We start from the raw sequence: 27,141 nt of genomic DNA on the forward strand, positions 1-27,141 counted from the left end.
CCTTAATGGAAGGGAAAACAAAAACAAAAACAAAAACAAAAAACATTATTGGGTTGGTACATAAGGTGGCCAGGGGAACTAGGAAAGTAAATAATTTGTACTAGAAGAAAAGTCCGAGAATATATTTGGTGCATGGAGTGATGTTGCATCTCATGTTTGTCTATCATTGTCCAGGAGCATGTGATGCTAATGGTATGAAGAGAACAAATAATACAAAGATTGACAAATATAATACAATGGTTCTCGAACGGAGGTAATATTCTCTGCACTACTTCATAGGACACGTAGTCCAGTCTAGTTCTCAAGTCTGCTGGACAACTTCTAAAGGCATCTGATGGCAGAGGCCAGATGAACTATTGTCAACCAAGAACAGACTGACCCATGTCAACATGGTGCTGGTTGTGATGGAGCTGACATGTGAAGGCCCTGAAACCTAGATGTTCTTCTGGACATCACTTCCCTGAAACCTGGATGTTCTTCTGGACATCACTTCCCTGAAACCTGGATGTTCTTCTGGACATCACTGCCCTGAAACCTGGATGTTCTTCTGGACATCACTGCCCTGAAACCTAGATGTTCTTCTGGACATCACTGCCCTGAAACCTAGATGTTCTTCTGGACATCACTGCCCTGAAACCTAGATGTTCTTCTGGACATCACTTCCCTGAAACCTGGATGTTCTTCTGGACATCACTGCCCTGAAACCTAGATGTTCTTCTGGATATCACTGCCCTGAAACCTAGATGTTCTGGACATCACTTCCCTGAAACCTAGATGTTCTTCTGGACATCACTTCCCTGAAACCTGGATGTTCTTCTGGACATCACTGCCCTGAAACCTGGATGTTCTTCTGGATCTCACTTCCCTGAAACCTGGACGCTCTTCTGGACAACACTTCCCAAGCCACCTTCTGGCGACCAGTACCTGCTGGAAAACTGTAGCCTTGTGCTAGGAAGAGTCCCCACCACCATTAACTCTGTACCCATTTATATTAAAAGCTTGTATCAGTTTGGGGTAAATTCTATTGATAGGAACTGGCAGGCGGCGACCTTTTGAGTATCTGGTCGACACCTTTTTGTTGAAGAGCGAGTGGGAATGAGAGAGGTGCCAGGATTGTTCTCCTGATGCCAAGGAGCCACTGTGGAAGGACTAAGGTGCAACAATCAGGGAGGCCAATAAGATGAGGTAATACTCTCACAGAGAACAGAGAGTGGAAAGGGACCACAAAGCATAGAACTAAATGAAGGATATTCCAGGAAAGAGCTGAAATTTGGGAACAAGACATGATAGCCAGTGTGGAATATAATCAGCAATATGATTCTTTAAATTTTTTATTTACATATTATTTATGAGGATGGGGGCACTTCGTGAGTTTGTGTGCACCATGTGCATATAGCAAGGTATCACATTTTGTGTCAAGTATGGTTGCCTCCCTATAAATGATGAGCAGGCAAGATGACAAAGCCCTTCACTTCATGTAATGTCTGAGTCATGTTGTCTGTTCATAGTTTAGCAGGAAACAACCACACTTGACATAAAATGTGATACCTTTCTCTGGAGTGTCAATATTATTTTTCATATGGTCACATAGGAATTGAAAGTTTAATGGCTAGGATTAGAAAGATGGCACAAGAGTTAAGAGCACGCACTGCTGAGGACACATACTCTTTTCCCAGCACCCACAGCAGGGTCTCACAGTTCCCTTAACTCGATCTCTGGGGATCTGACGGCCTCTTTTGGTTTAATAAGCCCCTGTATGCTCATGGTGCACATAAACTGATTAAGTGCCCCCATCCTCATAAATAATATGTACACAAAAAATCTTTTTAAAAAATCATATGGCTGATTATATTCCCCACCCTGGCTATCATATTGTCTGAACATCTTGGATCTTTTCAGTTATTTTGCTGTTTTCTGTCATTCCCTTGAATAATGCCAAGATGAAATCTTCATTCAATTCTCCCCCATGTCTTTTGTGATCTTGCTCTTGCCTAAAAGTTACCATATTTTTTTTTCCATTTTGGTGTATGTACATATGAGGTATATGTGTGTATATGTGTTTATCCATGTCTTCACGTGTGTAGGCACACAGTTATGGGTGTGTATACACATGCATGTACATGTACATAGAGACCTGAATTTGAATAGAGTATCCTGTTTTGCTCTAGATTTATTGGGGCAAGATCTCTCACTGAAGCCAGAACCTGCTTTTGTCTAGCCTAGCTAGCCAGCTTGCTCCAGGGATCCCATCTCTGCCTCTGCAGTGCAGGGATTACAGGCAAGAGGCAGAACTATTCTCCCTTCAGTTCTGTTGCTGTGGTAAAATATCCTGGGAAAAATCACTTTACAGGAGAAATGGTTTATTCGGGTCACATATTTCAGGTGTAGTCCATGGTGGCAGGCAAGTCAAGGCAGGAACTTCAGACAGCTGGGAACATCGCATCCACGGTCAAGAGCAGGGGGAGAATAAATGTATGTGTGCTCATCGTTTGCTTGCCAGTGCTCGGCTCTGATTTCTTCACTCTTAGTCCAGGGACACAAACCAGGGGATGGTGCCACCCACAGGGTTTGGGTCTTCCTACATCAATTAACTTATTGAGACAATGCCCCACAGACATGGCCAACAGCAGGCCAATCCAATGCAGACAATCTCTCAGTCAATGCAGATGCTCTTCCTTGGTGACTTGAGGTTGTGTGAAGTTGGTAATTAAAGCTAGCTACCACACATGTCCATACAGCTTTCATGTGGATACGGGCAGGTGCTTTATCCACTGAGCATCACTACATCCAAGCCTGGTTTCCACAGCTTTAAATTTACACATACTCACAGGAACAAAGGTGGATGATAGAGGAATTACACTAAATTTATCGTAATCACTTCTATATTTGAAATCCCCTACATTTACAGACTAGGTCACATTATCCAAGCCATCAAACACTTGGCATTTTGGTATCGTCTGGATTCTGTTAAAAATGCATCACATCCATAAACTGAAGACCAGAACTATGGCTGGCTACCACACAAGAGCTTTAAACATGACATCTGGTTCTAGCGGTATGTCTTCATTGAGTGATTTTAAATGTTTTTCTTCCTGAAGTCACTGGCTGTTGCCCTTGCATATTTCCCTTGGGAGAGGGTCTGTGATTAGCAGGCTATGTTCGAGATGACAGGATTAACTGGTACTGCCTGGAGATTAAGCAGCACTAACCTGAATCATCATTAAATTAAAGCTTTGAAAATTAAAACTAAGGGAACTAAGCTCAAATGCTTCCTTGGAACTCTTAAACGTTTTAGGCTTTAAGATTTACAGGCTATGGGTTTTTATTTTATCTTATTTTATTTTAGTGTATGTGTATGTGTGTGTCGTATCTATGCTCACAGGAACAAGTGCAGGTGTGTATATATGCTAGTGGATGCCAGAGTTTGATGGCAGGTGTTTTTCCCTAACACTCTCCACTGTAATTTTGGGGATGGGGTCTATCACTGAACCCAGAGATCACCAACTGATGATACTGGGCTCCCCATCCCCATCCTACCCCCAGCAATAAGATTACAGCCTATATGTACATGCTGAAGACCCAAACCTTGTTCCCCATTCCTCTCTGGCAAGCACTTTACTGACTGAGTGCTTTCCAATGCACTTTAAACACTTTATATATGACTTCTCTTTTAACCCTCTCCAAAGCCTAGACAAAAATTATTATCTCTACTTTCCAAATGAGAAAATTCATGGTGAATAGGGTATTCAACATGACCAAGCTGGAGTCAGTACTCAACTGACTCTCGAGTTCATGCATAAAATTGCTATCCTATAAAGGTACATTCCTTGACTGATAACTTGCCCAACTCCTTTGTGAGGATAAACTTCAATGGATGGAGTTTTGTGACCACAGACCTTCCAGAATGTCCCTTTCTAAAACAGGCCATATTACCATGTGAAAAGCCTGCAGATTCCTAGACCATCTGGGGGTCTATTTGTTACAGTTTCTTAAAAAACCAATGGGTTTTTAGTGCAGTGCTCAGTGGAAGAGATCCAAAATACTGTGGAATCAGAGACTCTTGCTTTTTGCACTGGGCCAGGCTCTCTCCTGCTGCTACTGCCTCTGGGGCATTTCTGAAGAGTCTATTTTCTACTTGGAGTTGGTAGAGAGTCAGGAAAGCAATTGCTGTGACCCCTTCAGATCCCCAGAGGAATTGTGAGATTAGGAGCAGAGACTGAAACAATAGGCTCCTTCTCCTTCAGCCCAGGGCAAGCGCTGGGATATGATTCACACATCTTTATTCTCTATGTTTAATACTCATTCCAAACCACTCTCTTGGGTTTGGGGGCACAGTTCAGTTGGTGGAGTGCCCACCTGTGCTGTGGATATCGTTCTGTATAAATAAAACTCTGAGTGGCCAGTGACCAGGCAGGAAGTATAGGTGGGACAAGGAGAGAGGAGAATTCTGGGAAGTGGAAGGCTGAGTCAGAGAGACACTGCCAGCCGCCGCCATGACAAGCAGCATGTGAAGATGCCGGTAAGCCACGAGCCATGTGGCAAGGTATAGATTAATGGAAATGGATTAATTTACGCTGTAAGAACAGTTAGCAAGAAGCCTGGCACGGCCATACAGTTTGTAAGCAATATAAGTCTCTGTGTTTACTTGGTTGGGTCTGAGCGGCTGCAGGACTGGACGGTGACAGAGATTTGTCCTGACTGTGGGCCAGGCAGGAAAACTCTAGCTACACACGTGGCATGCACAAAGCTCTGGGTTCAATGCCCAACACTGCATAAACTGGTCGTGGTAGAACACACCTGCGATTCCAGCACTCCGGAGGTGGAGGCAGGATGATCAGGGCCATCCATGACTAAACGGTGATTTCTAAGTCAGCCTGGACTATATTAGATTCTGTCTGGGGAATAAAAAAAAAAGGGCAGTGTGCTAGAAAAACAGTTAGTGGGTAAACTATTCCCAGCACAAGCCTGAGGACCTGAACTTGGATCCCACCACTCACCAGACACGGCAGTACACACCCGTAACACCAGTGCTGGGCGACGGAAGCAGGCAGATACCCAGAGCTCACTGGCCAGGAAATGCAGCCAAAACAGTGAGCTCCAAGGTGTGTAGAAGACCGTTTATTCTAGCTTCATTCTGTTACTGTGACAAAACACTCCCGCTTCTCAAAAGAGTAGAACATGGTTTATTTCAGTATATAGGTAACCATTCACCTTTGAGGCAAGTCAAGGCCACACCTTAAGCAGAAACTTGAAGGCAGGCCTGGTTGTTATTCTGCACAGTATCACCTCTGACCAGGGAATTCACTCTTAGGCAAGGGAGTAAAGCAGAAACCATGGAGGAATACTGCTTTCTGGCTTCCTCACAGGGGTAAGCTTAACTAGCTTTCGTATAGAGTCAAGAACCACCTTCCCAGGAAATGGTGCCACCCACAGTGTGCTGGGCCCTTTTGCACTGATTAACAATCAAAGAAATCCCCAACAGACATGTCCACAGACCTGTCTGACCTGGGCAATGAGATCAGGTTTCTCTAGGCTCTGTCCAGTTGACAGTGAAAACTAACTAGGAAACCGTGTCTCAACAAATCAGATGTAAATACAAGAACATACTAAAAATTAGCCTCTTGCTTCCATACACACAGGTGAGTGCATCTGCATACGTGCTCACACATGTGCATAATCCCCCAATGCATGTCTATGCATGCGCTTGCATGCATGCACACCCCCACACACACAGAGTACATTTTCCTTAATTTTTTTTATTTAATGTTATTTATAGATGACTGCTCTTTGCAGAAGTGCCGAATTTCAAAGCAAATAGGCTAGACTACTTCCCAATCAAGAATGGACTCCGCAATATTTCTTGAAGGAGTTGGCTCAGCCCCACTCAAGGTACCATAGACAACAATGGCCAGAGAACAGGTAGATGTCCCCATTCCCTAGTCGTCCTGAAGCTGAGGAGCTCCCTCCTCACTTACAGAGCGGTACAACCAGACCTGAATCCACTATTACAGAACAGGAGTAACTATTCCTGAGAAGTGTGTGCATATTTTTAAGTGGCACCTCTTACACTTCACAGAACTAAAGAAACACTCGAAGGTTTCCCTACAGTTCTCAGCCTGACCTTGAAATCTGAAAATCACTGAAGTACACAGGACAGCAAGGTATGGATTGTCACTGTTGGTACCCTGTCCAGGATTTCACTTCCATCCCAATTCCTACTCCAGCCAACCTTCCTTACAGCGATGGAGACAGAAATCTCTGCTCTTCGCATTAGGTCTGCCTGCACAAAGCCGTATGTTTTGCCTTGTAGGGAAGTTGAGCCAGGAAATGGTAGAGTTCCCCTGACATAACAGCTACAGGGTTTGCCCTGTCTTGTCCCCTCCAAGTGCATTTCTGCCGTGGTTATCAGCCACAGCCTCCCTTTCCTGACAGTATTAACCCAGGACTGCTGGTATAAGCATCCGGTCTGGACTCTGTCGCCTGTAGGGACTTCTGATGAGAGTGTATCAGGACTGCTGAGCCTAAAGCTTTTATCTGAAAGTGGTTCCCACTCAGTCATGACTGCGTATGGCCAGCCCACCACACACACACACACACACACACACACACACACACACACACACACACACACGCGGGAGGCTAGCTCCCCCAAATATGTGTCTCCCAACAAACACACACACACACACACACACACACACACACACACACACACACACACACACACACAGAGGCTGGCTTCCCCAACTCTGTGGCTCCAGCACACACACACAGAGGCTGGCTTCCCCCAATTCTGTGGCTCCAGCACACACACACACACACACACACACACACACACACACACACACACACACACATACACAGGCTGGCTTCCCCCAACTCTGTGGCTCCAGCACACACACACAGAGGCTGGCTTCTCCCAACTCTGTGGCTCCAGCACACATGCTCCAACACACACACACACACACACACACACACACACACACACACACACACACACAGGCTGGCATCTCCCAACTCTGTGGCTCCAGCAGTAGGAACCCATCTGCTTGCAGCTGGAAACTCAGCGGGCTGTGTGACGTGGGAGAGCTAATCTGATAAGAAACCGATCTGGCAGAGTTCAGCAGTAATATCAGCTGCATAGCGGCAGCCCCACACTTACATACTGAAGGTCTGTGCACAAGGCTTCTTGGTGAGACTTGGGGGGTGTTTATAAAGTGACAAGCAAAGCGCCTGAAGTAAAGAGGCACTTTCTCACCTTCCACCACAAAGAACCTGCCACAATCAGAGCCCGGCTGAGAGGATCTTTCATCTGTAGTTGCCTTCAGAAGTCCTGCCTTGTCAACAGTCTGTCATGGGTGGCTCATGAGGCCCCACTCCCCCATATGATCCACAGGCAATTAATGGGTGCATGGTGCCCATGCCTCATGGAGGTCAATGTCCTGGAGCCCTTGTTAAGATCCCACTTGCCTTTTTTTTTTTTCTTTTCTGGCTAGGATGCCACTACTAAGTAGTAAAGCTAGAGCCTGGAGAATGTTCTACTTTTGAGTGGCAGCCCTAGCCCAGGGTTCCACATTACACCCCTATAAACAAACCCTCATGCATGCCCCTACAAGCAACCCTAATTAAAACGACTGGGTCATCAAACAAAAAGGACATCAAAACAGAAGGGGGACGAGTCAGGAAGAGCAAGGGGTCAGTGGGAGGGGGAGGGGGACAAGAGAGGGGAATGGAGTAAACATCAAAATACCTTATGTCTGTATATGAAATGCCATCTTTAACTCATAATTAACACACACTACCACAAACATTAAAAATAGTATTTATCTTGTGTGATCTATTTTGTCACAGGCAGACTATATTCTATGATTCTCGGTGACTCATACAAAAGCAATTCTCTTGGAAATGAGAAGGAAAGGTAATTTTAAAGGGAAAATGTAACGTTTCCTCACTCGGAGCTTTTCCTAAGGGCAGAAGGCAGTGTGAGGCAATGTGGAACAGTGGCTGGATTCTTTGGACTTCAGGGGCAGCTGGAGTTCAAACACCAGCTTTGTATCTTCCTAGATGGGAGACCAGGCAAGTTATTTAACTTGCCCGAATGAGTACAGGGAGGAATTAATAATAACAACAGCTTCCTTGGAGTCATCGGAAAGAGCTTAGGCAGAGAAGTAGCTCCACAAATATCAGCCCTTGTCACCATTACCCAGAGTGTATTGTGACTGTGGTCACCATGGGTCCCCAAAGGACTGTGGGATGGCTGCTATAAAAACGTAGTTTACCTGCCGGCTGGGAGCATCACCCCTATTGTGCTTGTCCCCACTCAACATAGGCATTTATTTTTGCACGGGGAGGATAGATGGGGAAAGAATAGCATGGGTGGATTGGGCAAAACTTCTGGAAGCATCTGTGTTCTTTTTAAAACATTCTTCCTGTCTTTGTTAAGGTCACTTTTTTTTTGCCTTTGAAGCAGTCCCACAAATTGAACCCAGATCTCAGGACTGCTAGGGACATAGTCTGCCACTAAGCCCCAGGTGCAGCCTGATGTGCTACTCTACTTAATGCTTCTTGGCACTGGGATACTCATCTATGCGGTTCACGTGCAGACATGCCTTTCCAGGTATGCTGCTGGAATAAACTGTCCCCGGCCCTCTTTGAGACACATAACCATCTCTTCTGTGGGTACGCGGGTGACAAGATTGCTCAGCCTCATCAATAAATCTGGGATGAACAGCTAAATGGCTGCTGACAGATGAGCACGTTACTAGACAGAAAGGTATTTATGATTTTAAGACTCTAGAAGCTATATGTAATTATCCAAATGAATCAATGTTTTCCATTGCGCTTCTAGAGACCCGAGTAGGTACATGGAGAGATGAAGGGAGCGTCGGGAGGCAGGATGCTGCTGAAGACATCTTCAAATTACAGTAGAAAGGAAGCAAACATGCTGTTTTTTAATACCGCGGCATCGGCCCCGTAAAAGGGGGCAGTTGTTTGGTAGAATGATAAATATAAAGCTATTATATGCTTAATTAAAGACCCAATCCTTCCAGTGCTGAATGAACATAATCCCCAACTGAGTAGAAATACGGACTTTGGAGAGGAGGCATACTATTTTATAACTGTTGTTGGTGTTGTCCTGGTTATTGTCACAGAGGACAGCATTCAAATATATCTATCATCACAGAGCTGACTGCATTCTTAGACCATTGGCCTGTTGTGTTAGTTTATAAGGCAGCTTCCTCCCACCAAAAGGCAGGTATCATGTTTTCTCATGAGGTCAAATGGGAGCCCGAGGCTGCACACATCCCATCTGAAACCTGCTAAGGAAATAAAGAACTCAACTTGGATTATGGATGTTATTTTAATGAATGTGGCGCCCTCTGCTGGCGGAAAGCCTAAATCAATAATGAAATCTTGTGGGCTCTCTCGGCTCCAGTAATTCCCAGCAAGGGGATAGCCAAATGACCAGACAACAGTTAATCCATCCAAATCCCCATCAAAGCTAAACGACAAAAGAAAAGGACAAAAAAAGATGCAGGAACAAGAGGGAGAAAGGCAAAAATCTGGCACTGGTACAGAGAGATGGGAATTAACAAGGAAATTCTCCAACAGCTAACTTAAAAAAAAATGGTGCTTAAAATAGCTGTTCATCTTTAAATGACAAGAAACGGCCTTTTGATCACTGGACTTCTTAAGACGAATTCTTTCTATTAAGCATGTCAGTAGATTCAGGGATTGAGAGGAACAAACATTGGTTTGAAAAATTAGTTGAAGAAATTTATAATGGGAAGTTAAGTGCTCTGTGACAAAATGCCTTCTTCAACATTGCGATTTTTCATGAGGTCAAACCTATAATATTAAAAGGACTTGGGGCTGGACAGATGGCTCAGTGGTTTAAGAGTGCATAGGGCTCTTGCAGAGGACCTGAGTTCAGTCCCCGCCACCCAGGTCAAGTGGCTCAAAATCTCTTCTGACTCCAGCTCCAGAAAATTCAATGGCCTCTTCAGGCTTCTTTGGGCACAGCATTCATATGCACCACCTCCTCACAGCACACACACACACACACACACACACACACACACACACACACACACTTAAAAGTAAAACCTCAAAAAATAAAATAATGTTCCATTACATGTCTACAAGTCTTTTGGAGTGTTTGGACATTGAAGATACTTTTGCAATGAAGACTTGAGCCCCATATTTATAATTATTTGTCATTGCACAAAATATGTAGTCAACCTTAAGGTCGGTGTCTAATATCTGTGCTTGAAGAACAGCAAACCACGTACTAATGTATCAGGGATACACGTGCATGTTACTGCTTGAGCCAATTCTAGTAGGTTAAAGGACAGAGATACCTACTAAATGGTTAACTGTAGAACAAATCATTAAACGAACACTAACATTCTAGACAGAGGAAACAGATTCTGTCCATTAATACTCCACTGAATGCTAAATTATTTTTACTCCTGAGTGATCTCAGTTATTTCTACATGACAAATCTTGTCAGTTTCTAGAGGCTGTGGCCCAGATTCAACATGCATTTATGAAAAAAAAGCAGACGTCTATTCTATGCTATCATGCAGGGTTTCAAGTCCAGGAGGGTGGAGGGCTGGATCTCCATGCCAGCCACAATCAAGAGACTCAGGGTTCTGATATTTAGTTTCTGAGGAGTCTGTGGATTTGATGAACTCTGGACTTGGGGGTAGCAGGAAGCTGGGGGGGGCACTGCCAACGATGGGAGTAATCATGTTTTCTAGGTGGTATGGTTTGGATGTGAAATGTCCCCCATGGGCTCATGTTTGAACACTTGGTGCCCAGCTGGTGGCACTGTTTGGGAAGGTTGTGGAACCTTTAGGAGGCGGAGCCTTGCTGGAGGAAGTGGGTCATGGGGCAGTGGGGCGGGGCTTGAGGCTTTATAGTTAGCTCCGACTTTCTGCTCATGCTCTACTTCCTTCTTGTGGGTACAGTGTGACCAGCCAGCTTCCTGAGCCCGACGCCATGCCCTCCCCACCATGATGGACTGACTCCCTCTGGAACTGGAGGCCAAATACACTTTCTCCCTTAAGTTGCCTCTGTTGGGGCATTTTATCACAGCCATGGAGAGTAATTATGATGCCACTGTTTTACATAAATGAACATGTTGCAACTGTGAGGGGCTGGAGAAAAGGAAACAGAGTTGGAAGTATTGCATTCATACTGATAAGCGCTTCTCTGTAACTAGGCCTCACTCAGGCCATTGGCTTCTTTTGCCAACATAGGCATGTCATTGGAATGCTATGTGCTAACATCAACATTGTAACATTTTAACAGAAATCATGCTAAGGCAGCTTAAACAGAGTCCCTCAATATCCATATCGACACCTCTTCTACATCTGATGTAACTGCTCTTCCAGCTTCCAACAGATCAAGTCTTACCATCCAGGCTTGCCTTCAGCAAAATCCAACAAGGCTTGGTTGGCATTCTCCCTTACCTCTCTTCCTCAGCTATATAGCCCCATATTCCTTTGAAGAAGTTCAAATAAAAATAACATCTTAATATATATCTATATGATATATCACGTATTACATAGTATAATACATGTTGTAACATGTATATTACAAGTTCTTAAGTGAGGCCAATTATATAATAAATACTATATGTTAGATATTTATTTGTTTATCTAATGTATATTAAATAATATATCTTATATTTATATGATCTAAACTTATATTTATATAAGTAATATAATATAAATAAATAATATATTAAATTTATCTAATATAGTACATGTATTACTATATATCACATGTTTTATATATATATATATAGTATCAGTAGGTACAATCCATTAATGATTGTATTTGATTTTGGGCTCCACATGCATGCCTACTAGATTTAGTTACTTTTCTGGGAGCATGTGAAGTATGAGTGAGGCACTGTGTTGACTCTAACACTCAGAGATACACAAATATTTACACTCAGGAGTGCCCTCGGTCCTGCTCCCTCTCTTCTGATTCCTTTTCTACCATTCCCTTTAGTTTCTGGCATATACTTTGTGGGGTTTATTTTTTTTTACATAAATAAGTAAGCACATATCTGCCTATGTGAGATGTCCTCCATTCCCTAACAAGTACCCAACTGTACTCTTGGTTTCCTGCTCTCCATACTTAACCAACGCTAGCAATATGTCAGTTCATAGAGGTCATCCTTATTCCTTTTTTACAACCGCATAGTAGTATACTGTGTAGATACACTATCTAGTAAGACAGTCCTTTATAAATAGGCAATTATGTTAAATCCAATATTGTTCAACCATAAAAAGTAACACAATGCCGTGGGCCAGATGACTCACTGGATAAAGGAACCTGACCACAGGCCTGATGACCTAAATTGGATCCCCAGGGCCTCCATGTTGGAAGGAAAGAACAGACTCCCACAAGTTATCCTCTGACCTCCACAGGCATGGTGTGGCATGGGTGCCTCTCCACAAATGCACTTTATAAGCAGATTAAGATAAAATACGTTTCCTAAACTCTACAATGAACAACAGCCTTATGTATGTGTACACTGTATTATCACAGGTGACTTCCTAGATACAGGGTGGCCAAACCTGAGGTCAGCACGTGCGTGGTTTTGTTGGGTGGTAGGAAATCCCCTGAGAAGCTGCACCGGTGTCTGCAGCTCCTGGCAGCAGAGCAGGGCTGCTTCCCCACAAGCTCACCAGAAGGTTGTGGGGACAGGAGGGACTGTGACACTATCTGGCTTTCACTAGCTGACAGGAGAGATATGTTACCCTGGTGGCATTTTATCCAGGAGGTCTAAAATGATGACCCAGTTTGGCTATTTTCTCCTGTTCCTGGGGTGCATTCTTTTTCATTGTTGTGCATTGTCTGTGTGTACCTCTTCGCCATTTTAGGCTATTTGAGTTTTCTGTTTGTTGACTCCCCTCTCTCCCTCCCTCTCTCCCTCCCTCAATCACCCTCTCCCATGTGTGTGTTGTTCATATGTGTGTGGAAGCCAGAGGACAACCTCAGGTATCATTCCTCAGTAACACCAGATACCTTATTCCAATACAGGTTCTTTCGTTGGCCTAAGGCCCATGCATTAACTAGGCTGACTAGTCAGAAAATCCTAGGGATAATCTTGTCTCTGGCCTCAACAATGCTGGTGTTACAGGTACATGTCACCAGATATGTTTTTTTGTTTATGTGGGTCCTGGAGACCCAAAATCTGGTCTTCTTGCCTTTGTGGCAAGCACCTGTAACCTGAGTTACCTGCACAGCCCCCAATCTCCAATTTCTAAGATGTTTTTTCCCCATCACCCTCTTCATTAGGGGTTATCTTTTTTGCTTTGTGTATATCTTCATAGAAAGTCTCAAATTTTTACATGAAATATGTCAGTTAACAGTGAATCATTTTTTAATCATAAACAGAACATCTTTCTCTATACTAGCATTAAAGAAGAACTCATGTGCGTTTTCTTCTAAAAAGCTTAAGAGTTTCTTTCTTACATTTGTACCCCTAATGTGTTTAAGTTTTGTTACTGACAGAATTTGAAGTAACAGAATTCTTGGAGGTGGAGCCGGGACAAGAGCTCAGTTGGGAAAGTGCTGGATCCACAGCAGTAGTATAACAAGGCAGGCATGGCAGTGCTTATCTGCAATGCTTGCCCTGGATGAGGGTAGAGAGGGCAGGGACAGGTAGATCCTCCGAGTTTACTAGGCAGCCATGCTAGCCAAATCTGTGAGCTCCAGGTGCAGTGAGAGACCCTGTCTCAAAAACTTAGGTGAGGAGCAATTAAGGAAGATACCTGATGTGCACCTGTCCTCTGCATAAACATACACACATACACACACACACACACACACACACACACACACACACACACACACACACACACCCTTAGCTCACGTACTCACACACACACATGCATGCATACTTTCCCAATGGTTAAGCATCTTCTCTTATCCGTTTATATGCACTAACTCCTGGAGTAGGTATATTTACCTGGAGGTGTATACAGTCTACACAGATTCTCCTCTTACCCTCATCATCTTTCTTCTGCTCCAGGCCTGTCTCTGACTTCCCCTCTCACTCTGCAGATGGGAAGCTAGAACCCGAATACCAAGCCTAATTGGGTTAGGAGCCACAGGAGGATGGCTCTGTGACAGCCCATTCTTTATTGGAGTGTGCGCTCTCATATCCACACACCAGGCTTCATTGTGAAGGCCAGACACCAGCGACCATGGTAAATCCATTCATATGACTCGCTTCCCTTTTATTAGCACCATCTGAGTCTGTTAGAAATCTTAACCAGGGGTTTAATTTCTCTACAGAGGGCTTTAAATTAATTAGGGGTTCACATGCTAACAAAGAGCCTGATACATCCATAAATCAATCTGGTGTCGGAGGACTACTCAGAGAGGATGTCTATTCATGGAGACCTCATATCCAGCATCCCTGTTGGGCTCCCAACAAAAGGGTGCAGGTGTGGAATAGGCTACTGTGACCAGGAAGCACCAATAATTATCTTGCATCACTTAAGCCACAGCAGGTAATCAGCCAAATCAAAGTCCTGGGTGCCTAGCAAGTAAAATCCAAGTCACCATGAAGACCACAGTGTATCATTTTAACCCCAATCAATGAAGAGCCCGAACACCATGATTTATTTTATACCAAGCCTAAGAATTACAAGGACGTTGATCAAAACGATTCCCTTTTTTCCCTCTTTTGTTGGGAACAGAAAGTAACAGATGGAACCATTTTTTTTTTTAATGTGCCGAACATTAATAGACTAGAATAACCTACGAAATTGCTGGTGCCGTCTATTAAACGCGCTCGCATTCATGTTTGCATATACATGGCTGTGCTTTTTGGAAAGAGTGCTATTCAGGGCACCACACTTGTACTTCTGACTCCACTCTAGAACTGCGGAACAATGGGTTTTCGACATTTCCACGTGGCAGGCGTTTGGTTTCTCTTGAATCCTTTTGTTAGAAAACACCTGAGGAACAAAAGAACTATGGATTTGCCTTTAAGTGGTTTTGTATTTTGTCACATCTAAATGTGTATAAAACAACCGTGAATGAGCACACACGAACAAAGTCTTTGAAAGCATATAAACTGTGCCTACTTTAAACATGAGGGTAGGTCTCTTTACAACAGCTCTCTCGTTAGTAAAAACCTCCTTGTTCATTGACTGTATTTAAACTCAACCCTGCGCCCCCTACATTGAGGTTCTGAAAACTATATGCTAGATATAATTACACTTGAGTCTGTATAAGCAATGCTGCATAATTAGCTCCTTGAGATGAAAATGTGGTACTACAGCACCCCAGAACAAATCTATCACAAGAACAGTTGAGAAATCCGTAATTTTAAAACAGGCCAAGAAAACGGGCTACTACAAATACAACTCCTCAGGATTTATGATAGTTTTCAGCTAAACAATTCAGGGACCAGATGATTGTGGCTTGGAAATAAACAGAAAGAACACCCTAAGAATCTGAAGGATACAGACTTTTTCCCTTCTGCACATGTGACATAAGAGGCTTCCGCCAGGAGCCGGCACTCTGCACCCCCACGGACACACCATTTGGTTGGGCTCATAATGATTCGGGCCCTGCAGGGTTCATTGCCATGGCAAAGCAAGAAAAGAAAATGAAGAAAATAACTGTGTGCCAGGGAGCGGGGACTGAGTCACATCTTTGATGCTGGAAGCAACTGACTCAAACTGGGAGGAGGAATGCAGGAGGGGTTGTCAACACACGCTGCCCAGGCCATTCATTTGGGGCGGCTTCTCCCAGCCTCACTTCAAGCTCTTGAACCACACAGGTGCTCTCAGAATGTGCGCCTGCACCAGTGCCAGGCACACTGAAAACAAAACAGAAGAGCCCCTTTCTGAGGTGCCGTCCCGTCTCCACATAGCCGTCTTACTTTGCAGGCTGCTTTCACATCGTCATCTGTAAGGGAGTGGTGGTTTATCGCTGAAGTCTCTACTTGGATGTTGCGTCATTTGCACTCGAGATTTCCTTACTTGAGAGGGCAGTATGAGACACCCCAACACAAGCATGAGAGTAACACCAAAAGCAAACAAACAAACAAACAAAAAACCCACAAGGGCTGGGCAGATGGCTCAGTGGCTATGAGCCCATGTGGCTCTTTCAGAGGACCCAAGTTGGGTTCCCAGCATTCTCATTAGGCAGTACAACTGCCTGTAAGTACAGCTCCAGGAGACCCGTGATACCTTCTTTGGGCCTCTGCAGGTACCTTCACACACACACACACACACACACACACACACACACACACACACACACAAACACACACACGCACACACACGCACACACACATATTCTTAATAAGCTTGTGAGCTGGCTAAATGGTTGAAGGTGCTTACACGTCCAGCTTGACAATGTGAGTCTGACAGCCATGATACACACAGTGGAAGGAAGAACCATCCCCCACAAGCTGACTCCTGACTTCACAAGAGTATCCTGGCAGGCAGGCACTCCCACGCACAGACATACTAAAATAAATAGAGTTTTTTAAAAAGTGGTTGGGTGTGGTGGTACATGTTTATAACCCCAGTGCTGTTGAGGCAGAGACAGGCAGATCCCCGGGGGCTTCCTGACCAGCCAGTCCACTCTACCACCCTAGCCTACTTCCTGAGCTCTAGGCCAGTGAGAGATCCTGTTTAAAAAAAAGAAAAGAAGTGGACAACGCCTGAGTAATGAAAGCTGAGATTGTTCTCTTGCCTACCTGCACATACAAAGGTGTATACACTCTGTGAGTTCGAGGTCAGTCTGGGCTACCAAGTGAGTTCCAGGAGAGGCGCAAAGCTACACAGAGAAACCCTGTCTCGAAAAACCAAAAAAAAAAAAAGGTGTATACATACATACACACACACACACACACACACACACAAAGGTGTACACATACAAAGGTGTACACACACAAAGGTGTACACATACAAAGATGTACACACACACACACACAAAGGTGTACATATACAAAGGTGTACACACACACACAAACACACACACACACAAAGTCTGGACATGTGGCTCTACACTGGCAATGGAGAGCTACAGCGTCACCCACAGGGTTTGCTAGGGCGCAGAAGAAGGCCTGTTGGGGAGGTGGTTTTCTGCCATTGCTTGAGGTTATGAGGCTCCTTACCACCCATGTCAATAGGGGCCACTCAGGCAACAATAACAAGACATTCTTTCCTTCCCATCCAGGGTGGGCCAGAGGGGTTCCTCCAGAGAGGCAAATGTCCAGTCCTTGTCCAGGAGTCATGAGAAACCTCTCACCTCTGTGTCACAGAAACTTCAGGGGAATTTAAGCTGGCTCCCCAGACTGGCAGATCTACTTCCTGGTGACACACTCAGCAGACACCAGGAAAGCAAAACGTTGTAATCAGGGTCTCCTAACATCATACACAAACATCCTGGCAGCCAACAAGTCTCTCATCACACAGCTACCAACCCCTGGAACTGAGTGAGGAAATATGGCAGGCGATAACTAAGAGAACAAATGTGCGGATTGCCAGGAAAAGGATCGGAAGGTCGTCAAGACACAAAGACATGAACAGTTATGTGCGTAATTTAACCTAAATCCCTATTAGCAAGGAAAGAAAGCCTTAGCAGAGAAATAAAAGATATTAATAGGAACAAAGTGGAAACGCAATAGTGAAAAATTCACTCCCTGGAACAGAGAGGCCAAGACACAGAATGATGAGCAGAACACAGGGAAGGAGCAAAGATGGGTGAGCTAGATGATAGAGTAATGGAAAATATTCAGCCAGGAGCAGGAGTGATGGCTCAGCTGTGAGGAGCATCTGCTGCTTTTCCAGGGGAACCTGCACCTACACATGACTCACAACCATCTGGTACTCACATCCATGGGCTGGGAAACCCTCTTCTGGTCTCTGTAGATACCCATAGGCATGTGCACATATACACAGACACATAGACACACAGACAGATGTACAGATGCACAAGTAAATAATAAAACATTCTTTAAAATGAAAGGAAACGTATACTGTGTGAAGACAGAGAAAACTGACAGAGGGTAACAAAGGAACAAAGTTTCAGGGCCACAGAGGCCAAGACAAAAGGGCTTCCCTGCCTCATCTCAGCTCGTCGAAGAGAAGAGAGATAGTGGGGTGAAGAAATAAAGAAATAATGAAAATTACTCAGTTAAAAAAGGAAAGAAAACAAAAGCCAACCCCACAAGCCTACAGATTTAAGAACTGAAATAGCCCTCAAAAAGGGTTGAACCCAAGACTCCTCTTCACCCAGACACCTCACAGACACACCTTACTGTACAGAGTCAGACTAAAGGGTTCGAGAGGCAGAAGCAGGATGGGATTCCCATGAGGCCAAGCGGTTAGAACAACAGGCAGTCTCACATGAGAAGAGAGCAGCAGCATGGGTTTTTACATGAGCTGGGAAACAGGACAACATCCAGAACTATCAGGCCAGACTCGTTTATCTCGTCAGAATATCCCTCGGCAAGGAAGGGAAATCAAGAGAGTCTCGAGTACAGGAAGATTGATAAAATAATGTGTTGCCAGTATCTTAAAAGACTATGTACACAAAGTTCTCCAAACAGAAAAGCAGCTGATGAGAAAAAATGAATCAAGGGGCTGGGGAGCTGGTGGTTCGGTGGGCAGAAGCAATTGTCACAAGCCCTGAGGACTTGAATACCATCCCTGGGACCAATATGGTGAATAAGAGAACAAACTCCATACAACTGTACTCTGACTTCCACATGCATTCTGTGGCATACACATGTGCTGCAAATACACATACACATACACACACACACACACACACACACACACACACACACACACAAATGATAGATAGATGATAGATAGATAGATGAAATTTAAAAATTAATCAATACAAAATATACTAAATGCCTAAAAAGCCTTGAAACGATAAAACTTTTAGAAATAGTCAGCAAAATAGCTCAGTGGGTAAAGGAGCTTGCTGCCAAGGTTGATAACCTGGGTTCAATCTCTAGGATGCTTATTTACACAGACACCCCTCCCCTAGAAGAAAGAATCCTGGAACACCAGTGAGAAAGGAAAAGCTTGAATAAATGCAGGAAGCCTTCCTCATGTTTTCAAAATTGTTTGACAGTTGAAGCAAAAATAACACCACCAGGTGATATGTTTCTAAGTATGTGTGGAGGATAATCAAGACATTTACATTATGAATGGGGGAAGTAAAGGGAGAGACCTAAGAATAAAGTTTCTCTAGTACACCTTAGCTGAGCAGCAATGAGCTACGCGTGTGAAGCTATACTTTGAGAAACACTAGAAAAGACATCCAGACAAATACACTCAAAGAATGCTATAAATAAATCAAAAGTAATCCTGAAAAGTGTTTCAACACCCACAGGATAGTAGTCAAGGAAAATGGTGACATGAAAACATAGAAAAAATGAGACATAAGCTATGACATATCAGTAGCTCAGCTGAGAGTAAAAAACCTACAAACACCAACTGAAAACTCAGATTGGGGGCTGGCGAGATGGGTCAGTGATTAGAAAGAGCTTGCTGCTCTCACTGAGGACCTGGGCTTGGGTCACCGTACCCACATTGGTGACTCACAAATGCCTATAACTCCAGTTCCAGGGGATCTAATACCCTCATCTAGCCTCAGAAGACTCCTACACCTACACACAGAGATAAAAACACACATACATAAATAAAAATAAGTAAATTAAAAAAATAAAAATAAATAAATCTTAAAAACAAAGCACCCCCCCCCGATACACACACACACACACACACACACACACACACACACACACACACACACACACATACACACACACTGAGTTGTAGAGCAGATTAAAAAAACATGATCCAGGTATATGCTGCCTACAAAAAGCTGACTGTAAACATCAACAGTAGAGGTGGGTTAAAAGTAGGAATATGGGGAAAGAGTTATCATATACCACCTTGATCCAACAGAAGTAGGAAGGCATTCATTAACACCTGACATAGGGAATTAGAAGAAAGATAACAATCAGAGACACAGAAAACACATTTGGATGCATTCCAGTCTTTGGTGAAAAAAGGAAATTTCCAATCAAATTGCTAATTATCTTTAAAAGGGTGGTTTCCTTAACACACCAATACTTTTGTAGAAAATTGAGCACATTGAGGATATGCTGCTTATAAACCAAATTTGTGGTTATAGTTGCTAAGGACAATCTATCAGTATATTCGTTGCTTTCAAATAAGTATCCTGAATTAACATACATATACAACCACCCATGCACACATCTATAATATTTATGTATGGGTGTATATGCACACACACATGTGCACACACACACAAAAAAAAAAAAAAAAAAAAAAAAAAAAAACTGTGTTCCAAGTATGCACTCAGGTAAAAAAATGTCAATGAACTGCCTCTGCCTGTTCTGTAGCAGTTTCCTCCCAGATTGATCCATCCCTCAGGAGAGTTCCTTAAGATGAAAGTAAGCAACTCAAAATAGCTTCAGGAAGTTCCTGAAACTGATCCGACTCACTGGGCCCTTCTCTCCAAGGGTAAACAATCAAGATGCTCAGAGTCATTCTCAGACAATCCAGGCTGCAAAGAAGCCTCTGAGACCAGCCAAGCTGCCTGGGAGGCTCTTAGGCCAACTGATTCCCGCAGAAAGCACTCTCTCCATCCTGCTGAGCTGCCTGCAGGCTGTCCAATGTGTTCTAGGTTCCCAGCTTTCGTGAGCTGTCACGGCTGCTGGAGGTAAGCTTTGGCGATGCAGCTGTCTTTGAATCACCTATACTCTTGTAGTACTCCTCCCCCGCCCCCCCACACACCCATATTCCTGTAAGTCACCCCATAATGCTCATTAGTTCACCAAATTCAGTTTTGGTGATATCCATACTTTGGAATGCTGTGGGCTCCTTATCTGGGGTGAGTAGGTGTGTGTGTGTGTGTGTGTGTGTGTGTGTGTGTGTGTGTGTGTGTGTGTGTGTTGTGTTCTCTTGTGTCTTCCCAGGGAAAAAAAAATGTGTGGCACAACACTGCCTCCCAAACCAATGAAACAGGCACCAGCATTAACTCTGACTGAAATAGTCAGAAAACAGTTACCCTGGACTTGAACTGGATCACTCATTGAGGGCTGTATTGCTCCATTTACACCCCATTGAGTAACAAAGGGCAGGGTCAGCAAATATGATGTTGCAGCTCAAAACAAATGCATTTTCATCTAATTGAAAACAGTGTTCTTGGCAGAGACTCACTTTCCTTCCAGTGAGAGAGGAATCAACTCCTGCTGTTCCCCACCCTCTCTGTCTTCTGCTTACCAAGCCTCAGAAGACAAGGGAATGAAAGTTCTGGATTCTGTAATGAGAACTAGGAAAGGAGGGAGGCTCCAGGGGAGGATAAAAGTATGCCAGGAAGAGCCAGAGAGCATCCCTATGATGCTGCTGGGGACTTCCATGCTTGCCTCTGAACATTAGGGCTCAGGTTTCATCCAAGGGCATCCAAGGACTCTGAGGACAGAGATACTAAGACCTGAGCCAAAGTCCTACCCTCGCCTGTGCCCAGGCACATCCAAGTCCATAGACCTGTGGACATCATGGAAAGTGAACTCAAAAGAGGACTGTGGTCACATGTAGGATCAGAACCTGCAGCCCACACTTAGTGGGGTTAACTGCCAGCCTAAAAAAACAAACCTCCAAAAAACCTCATGTTTTTTCTTTAGAACCTTGTGAGCTAATGCCTAAAATACTGAAAGACTCAATACCTAAGGTGGATGTTGCTTCTGCCAACCATCATCTAAAGCAGTGGTTCTCAACCTGTGGGTCTTGACCCCTGTGGGAGGTCAAATGACCCTCTCATAGGGGTTACCTAGGACCATCAGAAAACAGATATTTACATTATGATTCATAACAGTAGCAAAATCACATTTATGAAGTAGCAATGAAAATTTTATGGTTGGGGGTCACCACAACATGAGGAACTGTATTAAAGGGGCACAGCATTAGGAAGGTTGAGAACCACTGCTCTAAAGACTCAATGCTATGATTAGCAAGCCATGGGGGCATTTCTTTAGGAAACTGGCCAGCTGACTCCACGACTATGTAGGAAATAAAGGGACTGGAAATTGTAGAAACATCAAGGAAACAACAGTCACAAGACCTCCACTACCTGATTTTAAACCTTACTATGCAGTTACAGAAATCAAGTAGTCCAGTATTCTCCAGGGAGAAAGAAATAGATGGAAGGAACAAAATTCAAAGTGAGGGCTGGAAAGACGGCTCAGCCATCAAGAGCTCTTGGACCTAGTGACTCATAACCACCTGTAACTCAGCCCCGGGGAGTCACGCGCGCGCGCGCACACACACACACACACACACACACACACACACACACACACACACACACACACACTACACATGCACCTACAAATAAAAATAAAATAGATACTTTTAAAATGAATTTTAAAAGTCACAGTCAGGTACAGACTTGTACGTGTAGAGGGAAATGATTTTCAGTAAACTTGGGCATGAAAACTCAAAGGAAGTTCATTTTTTGAACTATTGCATGTGTGAGCGTTGAACGCTCACTGACCTAAGCACATCCTTTTCCATGCAGAGGAAAACACAAAGTAGTGTTTATAAACATAAAGTAGGCAAAAGGTCTTCCAATACAGAAACTCGTGATGGTAAATTTAAAAACTCATTAAAATGTTCCCAGTCATCCACAGGTACCATTCTTTACAGGGAGTGGGCAAATGAAAAGGTGGGGAATGGAAATTGGTCACTCATATTGTGATGAGACTTGGACTGAAAAAAAAAAAATACAAACAACCTATGCAATTGTACAAAGAGGAAAAGCAGCTGTCAATCCTTCAAACGGGTAAAGCAATCGATCAGACGTGTGAGTGGGTAACAAGTAGACCGTAAGTGGGCAGATCCTCATCATTAAGGAAATACAAGTCAAATCACAAGGAGCTACTGCCCCATTCACTACCACGGCTACACTACAGAAGACCAAGCGTTGGGAGTGTTGGCTGGAGATCAATCCACAGATCTCTCCATGACTACAATTATTGATACTGAGTGTGCTACAGTAAATGCTGGAGGTCAGAGGGCAACTTGGAGGAGTCTATGATCTGCTTACACCATGTGGGTTCTGAGGATAAACTCGGTCATCACACTTGCTGCCTTGGTTTTTGAGGCAGGGTCTCTCACTGGGCAGGTAAGAACGGCTTGTCAGTGTGATTCTCCTGTCTCCACCTCCTCAGAGTTTCTATTATGGCCATGAACAGCAGGTCCAGCACTTTATATGGGTTCTGGGAATCGAACTCAGGTCCTTAGGCTTGGATGGCAAGCACTTTAACAAACGAGCTATTACTCTAGTCCCCTAATTGTCTTTATAAATGCTTTATGAATCCTTCATCACAGACTTGGAAAAAGTGGTAGAACTTCAGCATTTTCATACTGGGTCATTTTCTTTTATGCATTCCCTTTCCCTACACACCCTCTACCCACCGCCGCCGCCACCGCCGCCACTGCCGCCGCCTGCTCCCCACTCTGGCTGGCTCCCTCCCTTTCTTCCTGACACTGTACTCCCTTCTATTTCCTTATCACATGTATTTCATTTACCTGTACTATAAGCTCTCTTCTTTCCACCTCATGACCCCCTTCCTTTCCAGTTTCATGACATACATACACAGATACAAACCAACACTATATACACATAACTTTAAACTTAGGTTCTGCATTTAAAAAGGAATGGTATTCGTCTCTGAGTCTGGATTATGATTGCCAGTTTTATCAGTTTTCCTGCAAATGTCATGATTTCATTTTTCATCACAGCTAAAAGAACATGATGTATGTGGAGCACATTGTCTTTATCTGTTCTTCTGCTAATGGTCGGTCTAGACTGGTTCCATTTCCTCACGATTGTGAATAGTGCAGCAATAAGCCTGATGTGCTGATATGAGTGTAGTGTGCCGACTTAAGAGTGCTTTGGATACCCCAGGGTGGGGTAGCTGGGCAGGTGTAGTGTTAGTCCCTTGAGGATCTTCCACACTGACTGTGACAGTGGCTGCACCGACTGACATCTCCCCAGCAGTGAGTAACTGCTCCTCTTCTCCCATATGCAAGGATACTCTTGTAGGGTGAGTTTCCATGGCCGGAAAGATGGCTCAGTGGTTAAAAACACTTACTACTCTTGCACTGTAATAACAGTAATAGAATAATAATAATTGTAGCAATATTAATAATCATAATCATAAGTAGGATTCAGTTCCCAGCATCCTAGTGGTGGCTCATAACCATCCACAACTCCAGTTGCACTGATCCAAGCCCCCTTTGCAGATCTTCACAGTCACCAGGCATGTATGTGGTCCACATGCACGTCCATTATGAAGGGGCTCTAGCAGGCCCAAGCACGGCAAACATGGCACCAGCAGTGTTTGCCTGACCCCTCCCCTCCACTCCCTCTGCCTTGCTAAACCATGAGATTACTTTCCTGAAGCTAGCCACCAAGGTCTATTCCCTGTCTGGCCACTTCCTCCCCCTGAGGCTGACTATCAAGGTCCAGCTGCCAAAGCATTGAAGTCCAGCAATCTCCCTCATCCTCTGTCTCTTGTCTTTGTCTGTTTTTCCCTGTCCCTTTGTCCCTCTGGGGCAACTCTCCTTCATGCTGAGAACTTGGTCCTGGAATATCTTGGGCCAACTTGGAGGTCCTTTCATATTACATAGATACATACCTGCATTACAGGTGAAAGACTCACACACATAAAATAAGATAAATACATCTTTTTAGAAGCAAATGCCGTTATTCCTCTCATTTCTTATGTATGGAATGACCTTTACAGGGCTTTCGGTGGCAAAGTACAAGTAATCCCATCCATGACCAGGTTTAATGGGAGCATTTGGAAGTTAATAAAGGTTATACTTGGTTTACTGTCTAGTGAATGGTGTTGGGAATTTAGCTAACACATATCTCATAGGTATGCATGTGTGTATGTATGTACATATACCAAATTGTTAGCTACTTTCATATAAATGTGTATATAATTATATATATATATATGTGTGCATCATATATTATAACCTGTATATAATATATATTATATTTAACATATTAACATTCATAATATGCTACATATTAAAACCTGAATGGTTCTATAAGACAATTCGAGCGATGTCTTTATACTGTTCAGGTGGTTCTTCTTTATGCATTAACAAAACTTGAGGTTCACTGAAGACCCAAAGAGAGGATACACTGAGCCAGCAGAATAAAGCACAGGTTAAATCATCTCTCAGAAGGAAGACAAATTGGGAAGAGTCACTGAAGGGAACTGTAAACCAATGGTAAAAAGTACTTCCCCAAACAGCTAGGGAAACAAATATAAAATATTCCAGATACTGAAAGGGAGTCTCCCCAAACTCGTTACCTTGGGTACAGTCAAGGACAGCTAGTGTGATGTGAATCCAGACCAGCCTTACCCCTAAGCTGTGGTTCATATTCCATATATAGGTATGGTTCACATTGCACACGTGTGTTCATCCCTGCTACTAACAGGGAACCTTTCTACATGAAGTTCAGAGTCCCGCTTTAGACTGTAGATCACAGATGGGTCATGGTAAAATCTTAATACAGTCTGGAATTTAATTAACAGTAATCCAACATTGCTCTCTCTGTAATGGTGATTATACCACAGTCAGACCTAATGTTGATATTAGGGGGAACTAGATGAAAGGCTGCAGGTGTGTGATGTCTGTGTCGATCTAATGGTATTCCAAAATGAAATCTTTATTACAAAAAGAAAAAAAATCTCTTGGACTAGGGAGGAAGCTCACATGGTTAGTGCTTGCTACGCAACCATGAGGACCTGAGTTTTACCCTAGAAACTATCTATAAAACCAGACAAGCTGGGGTGTGTTTATAACCCCAGTGCTTGGGAGGTTAGGACAGGTAGATCCCTGGAGCTTCCTGGCCAGCAAGCCCAGCCTACTTGGTGAGCTGCAGGCCAGTGAGAGACCCTGTCTCCAAACACAAGGTGAAAGTCCCCTGAGGAATGACAGCAGGCTTGTTCTCTGCCCTCCAGAGCTGTCTACAATGTAGGGAGCAGAACAGTAGAGAAGGTGTAACTCAACACTCCGACCTTGATGTTCTTCCAACTTGTTTTCTTGTCATTTCTCAAAGATGCTTCTGTATGGCTGCCTCAAATTCTTTGAACATCTGCAGATTCTCTCTGTATTCTGCCTCCTACCACAACAAACCATGTGATTTGCCTTTGCAAAGTATGCTAGCACATTTCCGGTCCCCGGTGCCCTTCAGACACATTCAGTATCTAGCCTGTAGGTCAAGCCCATTGCACTGCCCATCAGGACCAGCGACTTCCACAAACTCCTTCCTCTTTTTGTTAGATGAACTGTCACTTAGCTCTCATGGAATCAAATGGAAGCAACCTTCCGGGGGCTGCAAACAAAGATGCCTTTTCATAGAGAACAGATTCTTCTGCTGAAAATTCACACACCTGACCCAGTCTTGTCAGAAGAGGAGCAAAATAAGCCTGGTGTTACATTTCCTTCTCCGAGACAGCAACAGCAGTTAATTCACACACACACAGGCTCCCGGGGTACCCAGAGGGTCACCTCAGATGTTACAGTAGCACCCCAGCAGATACTTTGGCAAAGACAATGGTCTATGAAATGAAGTTCAGGTGGACCAAAAAAAAAAAAAAAAGCTGTATTGATTCTTTTGTAGCATTCAGAAGCACAAGGAAACATCAGTTTTCCTAAGAAGTCAAGCTAGAATGTACAGGGTGAAATACCCTGTAGATATTGGGAAGGGAGAAAATAAAAAGGCAATTACATTAGGAAACACCCCAGGGTTCTTTCTGTAATTTGTTTTGTTTACCTTCGAATAACTGACAGGGTTGAATTATATTGAATTGTCCTTATCTAAAAATCTAAATTTGTACATTTACAGACTTGGCACTGACAGATGGAAGCCTGGCCACCCAATCAAGATTCTTAAAACCCAGCCTTCCACCCTTTGAACATTAGAGTGTTATTTCAAATCTGGTCTCAGGGTCTGCCCATCTGTCCGTGTCTGTCTGTCTGTGTCTCTCTCACCTTCCGTGGTAAAGCTAGCTAAATG

At 43.8% G+C, this 27,141-nt stretch overlaps 1 protein-coding gene across 8 annotated transcripts in view; it reads right to left on the reverse strand.

Moving 5' to 3' along the window:
• The window catches only part of Nckap5 (NCK associated protein 5), a 926,583-nt gene that overhangs the window by 515,844 nt on the left and 383,598 nt on the right, over positions 1 to 27,141 (reverse strand). The gene's annotated exons all lie outside the window — the stretch shown is intronic.

Source organism: Peromyscus californicus, unplaced genomic scaffold (genome assembly GCF_007827085.1).
Source record: "Peromyscus californicus insignis strain IS unplaced genomic scaffold, ASM782708v3 Scaffold_14__1_contigs__length_90479793_seg_2, whole genome shotgun sequence".
Classification (NCBI taxonomy): Eukaryota; Metazoa; Chordata; class Mammalia; order Rodentia; family Cricetidae; genus Peromyscus; species Peromyscus californicus.